Source organism: Arachis ipaensis, chromosome B4 (assembly GCF_059453495.1).
Source record: "Arachis ipaensis isolate K30076 ecotype BB chromosome B4, ASM5945349v1, whole genome shotgun sequence".
In the NCBI taxonomy this organism is placed as follows: Eukaryota; Viridiplantae; Streptophyta; class Magnoliopsida; order Fabales; family Fabaceae; genus Arachis; species Arachis ipaensis.
The window spans coordinates 117,060,174-117,070,623 of record NC_142439.1 but is presented as its reverse complement, the minus strand read 5'-3'; the positions used below and the strand labels follow the sequence as shown (position 1 = coordinate 117,070,623).

Below are 10,450 nucleotides of genomic sequence, written 5' to 3'. Positions count from 1 at the left end.
TGAATTTGTGTTGTTTGTAAAAAAATTCGGGAAAATGGTGAAGCTCAAAGGCAAAGGCAGCAGCTCAAGGAAAATGAAGAAAGACCTTAGCAAAGTAACTTGTTACAACTGCAAGGAAATGGGGCATTTCAAATCTGATTGTCCCAAGTTAAAGAAGGAAGAGAAGCCAAAAAGAGGAAAAAAGAAGGGACTGATGGCTTCATGGGAAGATTTGGAAAATGACTCGGATGATGATGATGAGGAATCCGAGACCAAGTCACAACCTTGTCTCATAGCAGATCACATAGATCAGGTAGTCTTTCATAGCCCTAACACTGAAGATCTTCATCTTATGATAAACCACCTTTCTAAAAAAATAAGATATTTTCTGCTGAAAAATCAAGAACTTGAACAACAAATCACCATTCTTAAAGCTGAAAACAGTTTTCTTAAAGAAAAAGTAAGGGAGGCCGAAACTGCTTGTGATCTTGTTGAAGAAAATAAGCAGTTAAAAGCCCAAATTAAGAGCTGTGAAAGTGATCATTCCATTCTTGCATATGTAGATTGTTTTAAAAGAAATGAAGAGTTGCTTAATGAGGTTAAAAGGATTAAGGAAGACTTAGCCAAGTTCACTCAAAGTTCTGAAAATCTGAATCAAATCTTGGCTAGTCAAAAACCTCTTTATGATAAGGCTGGGCTGGGGTTTTATAAATCTGCTGAAAAATCTCATTTTGAAAACTTTGCTTCATCTTCTAATGATACAAGATTTCAAAACCCCACCTACTTTAACAAAACAGCAACTCCAAGATTTTGTAGACTATGCAATCGAAATAGACACTTTCCTATTCAATATTTTTTTGGTGAAAGAATGATCGGTGATAAAGTTTGTAAAGTTGTTTTTGATTATAATGGCTTAGGACATAAGAGATGGTTTAACGTGAAAGGATCCAAGAAAATTTGGATACCTAAGGTCACTTGAGCTTGTTTTGTAGGTGTGCCTAGCATCCAAACGAAAAGAAAATATGTGGTATATGGATAGCGGATGCTCTAGGCATATGACCGGAAAGACAACCTTCTTCATAAAGCTTGATGAATATGATGGAGGACTTGTCACTTTCGGTGATGATGCAAAAGGAAAAATAGTGGCTGTTGGGAAAGTTGGTAAAAATTTTTCATCTTGTATAAATGATGTTCTTCTTGTACATGGTTTGAAACATAATTTACTTAGTGTTAGTCAATTGTGTGATTTAGGCTTTGAAGTTATCTTTAGGAAGTTTGTTTGCTTGGTTGTTTGTGAGAAAACTGGGGATATTTTATTTGAAGCTAAAAGATGCAATAATGTGTATGGATTGACTCTTGAGGACCTAAAAGAAAAAAATGTGACATGCTTTACATCTCTTGAATCTGAAAAATGGCTATGGCATAGAAAGTTGGGTCATGCAAGCATGTACCAAATTTCTAAGCTAGTTAAGAAAAATCTGGTCAAAGGAATTCCAAAAATTAAATTTGATAAGGACTTTACTTGTGATGCTTGCCAATTGGGCAATCAAGTAAAATCCTCCTTTAAACCTAAAGATGGAATCTCAACCAAAAGGCCATTAGAGATGTTGCATATTGATCTTTTTGGACCAACAAGAACTCAAAGTTTAGGAGGCAAACACTATGGTCTTGTGGTGGTAGATGATTACTCTAGATTTGGTTGGGTTCTTTTCCTTGCTCATAAAAATGATGCTTTCCATGCCTTTTCCACTTGTTCTGAGGGTTACCTGAAACTGGAGGTCGATCTCGGATGAGATCTTCTGTATTGGTCAGAGATGGCGTGTCCGGCTGGCTGGTGGCGGCCGGAGCTGTTGTGTCCGATTTGTTGGACTTGCTGCACTGCTGATCCTTGGTCACCGGAGGGTAGGGGGTACCTGCAAGAGACTCCGATGCTTAAGTTAGCACGGGTATTAAGCAGGTTTTTTAGTAGAATCAGAGTATGAGTGGGTGCTCCAGTGTATTTATAGTAGTTATAGAGTAACCTTTTTAGATAAGATAAGTTAGTTATCTTATCTTATCTTATCTTTTGGCGAGGTCAGCTTATCTTCAATAGAACCGCCTTTATCTCTATAGGCTTGGACTGCCTTTGGATCTGGGTCGTATTCCTTGAGTTGAGCCCTTTTTGGGCTTTCCTGTCGATTTGGCCGAGCTCTTTTGGGAAGAGGTCGGATAGTCCTACCTGAAGAGGTCGGTCGCTTTGTCGCCGATCATCCCGGGTCGGATAGCTCGACCCAGGATATGAACAGTGCCCCTGCTCGAGCTCGGTCTTTCTTTTGGAGGTCGAGTCTTGGTTTTAGGACTTCGATCCTTCTCGAGTGAAGCCGAACTCGAGCATTTTGTAGACTTCTTCTTTTGTAGAACCTTTTTGAATGTAGAACGTTTTTCTCTAAAAGCGCGCGCTTTTGTATTAGCGCCTTGTTATGGGGAACGTGCGAGGGTTTAATGCCCCAATTAATTTGGCATTAATTGCCCCATTTTCCTTAACTTCTTTATTTTTAAACTTTACACTCAGGAAACGGTTTTTCTTCTTCACTCTTTCTTCATAACTTCTCCCTTTACTCTCTCGCTTTCTATTTCTGGCTTTGAGTCCATAGATCCTTCCTACAACGCCTGCTTTGTTGCTATTTTCACGGAAGAGGGGTGATTCTGGATTTCGCCTTCCATTCTTCTGCTTTCTTTTGCAGCTTTTCTCCCATTTTCCAGGTTTGGTTCTTCTTCCTTCCTTCCTTTACGCCATTTATTTTGAGAAAGTTTTGATTTTGACTGGAGAAAGGTTGGATCTTTCTGCCTTTGATTATGCCTGATCGTGGTGTGTTCTGTAGTTTCTTTGCCTCTTTGCATGATTTTTCGCTTTTCCTGTTGCTTGCTGTTTTTAGGGCTTCTGCTTGTTGTTAGTGCTTTTGGTTTCGAATGCTTTGAGTGATAATTTTGTTTGATCCTAAAAAAGGAGGTATCTTTGACGCTTTCTACTTGTCGTGCTTCGATGTTTGGGGATGCATGCTTGTTCTTTACTGATAGACTGTAGGAAGATAGTGGTTTTGATGACTTTCTGTGCTTTTTACGTTTTGTCTTTCTCCTATGAAAATGCTCGCTGTTTAAGGTCTTCTATTTTGAGAGATGCTAGAATGTAAGCGGTAGTTTTTTCCTGAAACGGTGCTTTGTTACTGCCTCCAAAGGATGCCCCAGGACCTTGGTTTGAGTCTTGGGGTTTTCCTTTCCTTTTTGTTCTTCTGTATCATATTAGTCGAGTTGTTTCATCCTTTGTCCGAGATGCTTTTTAGTAATCCATTCTTCTTTTCTTATTGTAGGATTAGTTGGTCTCATGTCTTCTCGCAATAACGTTGTAGAGATGTCTTCCCAGGTTCCTGAGGGCATGGCCGATTGGGTGGACTCAATGGTTCTTATGTGTGTCTCTTTGGTTGATTCCGAGTTTTGTGCGCAGCTTAGGCAGTTTCATAGGGTCTGTAGTAGTGCAGGTGATGAAAAGAATTATGAACTTGTCCCTCCCTCTTCTGAAGAGAGAGTTTGTTTCTCTACTCGGGTTGTTAGAGATCGCCCTTATTTCTATGCTTATGACTTTGGTGGACGAAATTGTGATTACACTTTGATTATGTAAAATTCATTGCTCTTTCTTTCCCTGGCGATGGCGCCAAAAACATGATGCCAATACCATGGTTCACAACTTCGCACAACTAACCAGCAAGTGCACTGGGTCGTCCAAGTAATACCTTACGTGAGTAAGGGTCGAATCCCACGGATATTGTTGGTATGAAGCAAGCTATGGTCACCTTGTAAATCTCAGTCATGCAGATATAAAACAGTTATGGAGTTTTCGAAATTAATACTAAAATAAGGATAGAAATACTTATGTAAATCACTGGTGAGAATTTCAGATAAGCGTATGGAGATGCAATCGTTCCTCTGAACCTCTGCTTTCCTGTTGTCTTCATCCAATCCGTCTTACTCCTTTCTATGGTTGGCTTTATGTAAGGATGTCACCGGTGCCAATGGCTACTTTCGATCTCTCTCGGGAAAATGGTCCAAATGCTCTGTCACAGCACGGCTAATCGTCTGGAGGCATCACCCTTGTCGTTGGTTGCATCCTATTCCTCTCTGTGAAAATGGTCTGATGCGCTGTCACTGCATGGCTAATCATCTTGGAGGTTCTCGATCATACTGGAATAGGATTTACTATCCTTTTGCGTCTGTCACTACGCCCAGCACTCGCAAGTTTTGAGTTCGTCACAGTCATTCAATCATTGAATCCTACTCGGAATACCACGAACAAGGTTTAGACTTTCCAGACTCTCATGAATGCCGCCATCATTCTAGCTTATACCACGGAGATTCTGATTAAGAGATCTAAGAGATACTCATTCAATCTTATGTAGAACGGAAGTGGTTGTCAGGCATGCGTTCATAGGGAATGATGATGATTGTCACGTTCATCACATTCAGGTTGAGGTGCGAATAAATATCTTAGAAGTGAAATAAGATGAATTGAATAGAAAACAGTAGTACTTTGCATTAATCTTTGAGGAACAGCAGAGCTCCACACCTTAATCTATGGAGTGTAGAAACTCTACCGTTGAAAATACATAAGTGAAAGGTCCAGGCATGGCCAAATGGCCAGCCCCCTTAACGTGATCAATAGTCTCCTAAGATGAACAATGGATTAAAACTAAGGCCAAATATCTCTAATACAATAGTAAAAGGTCCTATTTATAATAAACTAGCTACTAGGGTTAACAGAAGTAAGTAATTGATGCATAAATCCACTTCCGGGGCCCACTTGGTGTGTGCTTGGGCTGAGCTTGAAGTCTACACGTGGAGAGGTCATTCTTGGAGTTGAACGCCAGCTTTTGTGCCAGTTTGGGCGTTGAACTCCACTTTGCAACTTGTTTCTGGCGCTGGACGCCAGAATTGGACAGAGAGCTGGCGTTGAACGCCAGTTTGCGTCATCTAAACTTAGGCAAAGTATGGACTATTATACATTTCTGGAAAGCCCTGGATGTCTACTTTCCAACGCAATTAGAATCGCGCCATTTCAAGTTCTGTAGCTCCAGAAAATCCAGTTTGAGTGCAGGGAGGTCAGAATCCAACAGCATCAGCAGTCCTTCTTCAACCTCTGAATCTGATTTTTGCTCAAGTCCCTCAATTTCAGCCAGAAAATACCTGAAATCACAGAAAAATACACAAACTCATAGTAAAGTCTAGAAATGTGAATTTAACATAAAAACTAATGAAAACATCCCTAAAAGTAACTAGATTCTACTAAAAACATACTAAAAACAATACCAAAAAGCGTATAAATTATCTGCTCATCACAACACCAAACTTAAATTGTTGCTTGTCCCCAAGCAACTGAAAATTAAATAGGATAAAAAGAAGAGAAGATACTATAAATTCCAAACTATCAATGAAACATAGCTCCAATCAAATGAGCGGGACTTATAGCTTTTTGCCTCTTGAATAGTTTTGGCATCTCACTTTATCCATTGAGGTCCAGAATGATTGGCATCTATAGGAACTCAGAGTTCAGATAGTGTTATTGATTCTCCTAGTTCAGTATGATGATTCTTGAACACAGCTTCTTTATGAGTCTTGGCCGTGGCCCTAAGCACTTTGTTTTCCAGTATTACCACCGGATACATAAATGCCACAGACACATAATTGGGTGAACCTTTTCAGATTGTGACTCAGCTTTGCTAAAGTCCCCAATTAGAGGTGTCCAGGGTTCTTAAGCACACTCTTTTTTTGCTTTGGACCTTGACTTTAACCGCTCAGTCTCAAGTTTTCACTTGACACCTACACGTCACAAGCACATGGTTAGGGACAGCTTGGTTTAGCCGCTTAGACCAGGATTTTATTCCTTTAGGCCCTCCTATCCACTGATGCTCAAAGCCTTGGGATCCTTTTTTATTTGCCCTTGCCTTTTGGTTTTAAGGGTTATTGGCTTTTTGCTCTTGCCTCTTGGTTTTAAGAGCTTTTGGCTTTTTCTGCTTGCTTTTTCTCTTTCTTTCTATTTTTTTTCGCTCCCTTTTTTTTTCTGCAAGCTTTGTTCTTTGCTGCTTTTTCTTGCTTCAAGAATCATTTTTATGATTTTTCAGATTATCAAATAACATGTCTCCTAGTCATCATTCTTTCAAGAGCCAACATATTTAACATTCTTAAACAACAACTTCAAAAGACATATGCACTGTTCAAGCATTCATTCAGAAAACAAGAAGCATTGTCACCACATCAATATAATTAAACTAAGTTCAAGGATAAATTCAAAACTCATGTATTTCTTGTTTTTTTGAATTAAAACATTTTTCATTTAAGAGAGGTGATGGATTCATAGGACATTCATAACTTTAAGACAAAGTTACTAACTACTAATGATCATGTAATGAAGACACAAACATAGATAAGCACATAACATAGAAAACGAAAAACAGAAGAAATAAGAACAAGGAATGAATACACCTTAGTGATGGTGGCATTTCCTTCTTGAGGAACCAATGATGTCCTTGAGCTCTTCTATGTCTCTTTCTTGTCTTTGTTGCTCCTCCCTCATTACTTTTTGATCTTCTCTTATTTCATGAAGGATGATGGAGTGCTCTTGATGTTCCACCCTTAGTTGTCCCATGTTGGAATTTAATTCTCCTAGGGAGGTGTTGATTTGCTCCCAATAGTTTTGTGGAGGAAAATGCATTTGAGGCATCTCCGGGATCTCATGGTGATGAGCTTCCTGCACCTTTTGAGCTCCATGAATGGGCTCTCTTGAGCTTGAAAGGGATCTCGGGGATCACCTTCTTCTTGGCCACAACATCATAGAAGTGATCTTGATGGGCTTTGGAGATGAACCTTTCCATCTCCCATGACTCGGAGGTGGAAGCTTTTGTCTTCCCTTTCCCTTTTCTAGAGGATTCTCCGGTCTTAGGTGCCATCAATGGTAATGGAAAAATAAAAAGCTTATGATTTTACCACACCAAACTTAGAATATTGCTCGCCCTCGAGCAAGAAAAGAAAGAGTTAGATGAAGAAGAAGAAGAAGAAAATATGGAGAAGAGGGGGGAGGTGTGTTTCGGTCAAGAAGGGAAAGAGAGTGTTGTGTTGTGTGAAAATGAAGAAGAATGGAAGGCTTTATATAGGGAAGGGAGGGGGGTTAAGGTTCGGCCATATGGGTGGGTTTGGGTGGGAAATTGATTTTTGAATTTTGAAGGTAGGTGGAGTTTATTGGGTAGGTTTATGGGGAAGAGTGGGTGTATGTGAGTGGTGAAGGGTTAATAGGGAAGAGGGTTTATTGGGAATAGAGGATGATTGAGAAGAGAGAAGAGAGTGAGTGGAGGTAGGTGGGGATCCTGTGGGGTCCACAGATCCTGAGGTGTTCAAGGATTTACAACCTTGTACCAAATTAGGCATGTAAAATGCCTTTGCACACAACTCTGGGCGTTCAGCGCCAGATTGGTGCTTGTTCTGGGCGTTGAACGCCCATTTGTTGCCTATTTCTGGCGTTGAACGCTAGAACCATGCTTGTTCTGGGCGTTCAGCGCCAGCTCTCCTCCAGGGTGCATTTCTGGCGTTCAAACGCCCAGATGCTGCCCATTTCTGGCGTTCAGCGCCAGAACCACGCTCCGTTCTGGCGTTGAACGCCCAAAACATGCTTCTTACTGGCGTTTAAACGCTAGTAAGGTCTTCCTCCAGGGTGTGATTTTTCTTCTGCTGTTTTTGATTCCGTTTTCAATTTTTATATTTATTTTGTGACTCCACATGATCATGAACCTATAAAGACATATAACTAAGAAAAATATCGTTAGGTAAATAAAAATTGGGTTGCCTCCCAATAAGCGCTTCTTTAATGTCAATAGCTTGACAGTGGGCTCTCATGGAGCCTCACAGGTGTGCAGAGCTTTGTTGAGACCTCCCAACACCAAACTTAGAGTTTGGATATGGGGTTTTGACACCAAACTTAGAGTTTGGTTGTGGCCTCCCAACACCAAATTTAGAGTTTGACTGTGGGGGCTTTGGTTGACTCTGCTTTGAAAGAAGCTTCTTCTGCTTTCTCTCCATGGATGCAGAGAGAAATCTTTGAGTTGTAAACACAAGGTTGTCCTCATTTATTTGAAGGATCAATTCTCCTCAGTCCACATCAATCACAACTCTTGCTGTGGCTAGGAAAGGCCTTCCTAGGATGATGGATTCATCCTCTTCCTTTCCAGTATCCAGGACTATGAAATCAGACGGGATGTAAAGGCCTTCAACCTTTACTAACACGTCCTCTACTTGTCAATAAGCCTATTTTCTTGAATTGTCTACCATCTCTAATGAGATTTTAGCAGCTTGCACCCCATAGATTCCCAGTTTCTCTATTACAGAGAGGGGCATGAGGTTTATTCCTGAACCAAGGTCACACAGAGCCTTAAAGATCATGGTGCCTATGGTACAAGGTATTATGAACTTTTCAGGATCCTGTCTCTTCTGAGGCAATGTCAGTTGATCCAGATCACTTAGTTCATTGGTGAACAAGGGAGGTTCATCTTCCCAAGTCTCAATACCAAATAATTTGGCATTCAGCTTTATGATTGTACCAAGGAACTTGGCAGCTTGCTCTTCAGTGACATCCTCATTTTCTTCAGAAGATGAATACTCATCAGAGCTCATGAAGGGCATAAGGAGGTTCAATGGAATCTCTATGGTCTCTAGATGAGCCTCAGAGTCCTTAGGTTCCTCAGAGGGAAGCTCCTTATTGATCACTGGACGTCCCAGGAGGTCTTCCTCCTTGGGATTCACGTCCTCTCCTTCCCTTACAGGTTCGGCCATGGTGCTTATGTCAATGGCTTTGCATTCTCCTTTTGGATTCTCTTCTGTATTGCTTGGGAGAGTACTAGGAGGGATTTCAGTGATTCTTTTACTCAGCTGGCCCACTTGTGCTTCCAAATTTCTAATGGAAGACCTTGTTTCATTCATAAAACTCACAGTGGCCTTAGATAGATCAGAGACTAAGTTTGCTAAGCTAGATGGGTTCTGCTCAGAATTCTCTGTCTGTTGCTGAGTGGATGATGGAAAAGGCTTGCTATTGCTAAACCTGTTTCTTCCACAATTATTAAAGCCTTGTTGAGGCTTTTGATCCTTCCATGAGAAATTTGGATGATTTCTCCATGATGAGTTATAGGTGTTTCCATAAGGTTCACCTAAGTAATTCACCTCTGCTATTGCAGGGTTCTCAGGATCATAAGCTTCTTCTTCAGAAGATGCCTCTTGAGTACTGTTGGATGCAGCTTGCATTCCATTCAGACTCTGAGAAATCATATTGACTTGCTGAGTCAATATTTTGTTCTGAGCCAATATGGCATTCAGAGTATCAATCTCAAGAACTCCCTTCTTCATAAGCGTCCCATTATTCATAGGATTCCTTTCAGAAGTGTACATGAACTGGTTATTTGCAACCATGTCAATGAGTTCTTGAGCTTCTGCAAGCGTTTTCTTCAGGTGAATGGATCCACCTACAGAGGTATCCAATGACATCTTAGATAACTCAGACAGACCATCATAGAATATATCCAGGATGATCCATTCTGAAAGCATGTCAGAAGGACACTTTTTGGTCAGTCCTTTGTATCTCTCCCAAGCTTCATAGAGGGATTCACCTTCTTTCTGTCTGAAGGTTTGAACATCCACTCTAAGCTTGCTCAGCTTTTGAGGAGGAAAGAACTTGGCTAGGAAAGCCTTGACCAGCTTATCCCAAGAGTTCAGGCTATCCTTAGGTTGAGAGTCCAACCATACTCTAGCTCTGTCTCTTACAGCAAAAGGGAAAAGCATGAGCCTGTAGACTTCAGGATCTACTCCATTAGTCTTAACAGTATCACATATCTGCAAGAATTCAGTTAAGAACTGAAAAGGATCTTCAGATGGAAGTCCATAAAACTTGCAGTTCTGCTGCATCAGAGAAACTAATTGAGGTTTCAGCTCAAAGTTGTTTGCTCCAATGGCAGGAATGGAGATGCTTCTTCCATGTAAATTGGAATTTGGTGCAGTAAAGTCACCAAGCATTCTCCTTGCATTGTTGTTGGGTTCGGCTGCCATCTCCTTTACTTGTTCGAAATTTTCAATCAAGTTGTCTCTGGATTGTTGTAATTTAGCTTCTCTTAGTTTCCTCTTCAGAGTCCTTTCAGGTTCTGGATCAGCTTCAACAAGAATGCCTTTTTCTCTGTCCCTGCTCATAAGAAAGAGAAGAGAAAAAGAAAAGAAGAGGAATCCTCTATGTCACAGTAAAGAGGTTCCTTATTGTTAGTAGAAGAAAAGAAGAAGAGAAAAATCTGAACTCAGAAAGAGAGAGAGAGGGTTCGGATTTTTGGTGGGTGAGGGAGAGATGTTAGTAGATGAATAAATAAATAGAAGGAGATGAGAGAGAAGAAAATTTTCAAAAATAATTTTTGAAAAGGAG

General features: G+C 40.5%; 1 non-coding gene across 1 annotated transcript; it reads left to right on the top strand.

Annotated features, from left to right (window-relative positions):
- The first annotated feature begins 9,585 nt into the window (after positions 1 to 9,585).
- Positions 9,586 to 9,693, top strand: LOC148568906 (small nucleolar RNA R71). The gene has a single exon (XR_015882872.1). It is a non-coding gene; the product is annotated as a small nucleolar RNA R71 (small nucleolar RNA).
- Positions 9,694 to 10,450: the final 757 nt, after the last annotated feature.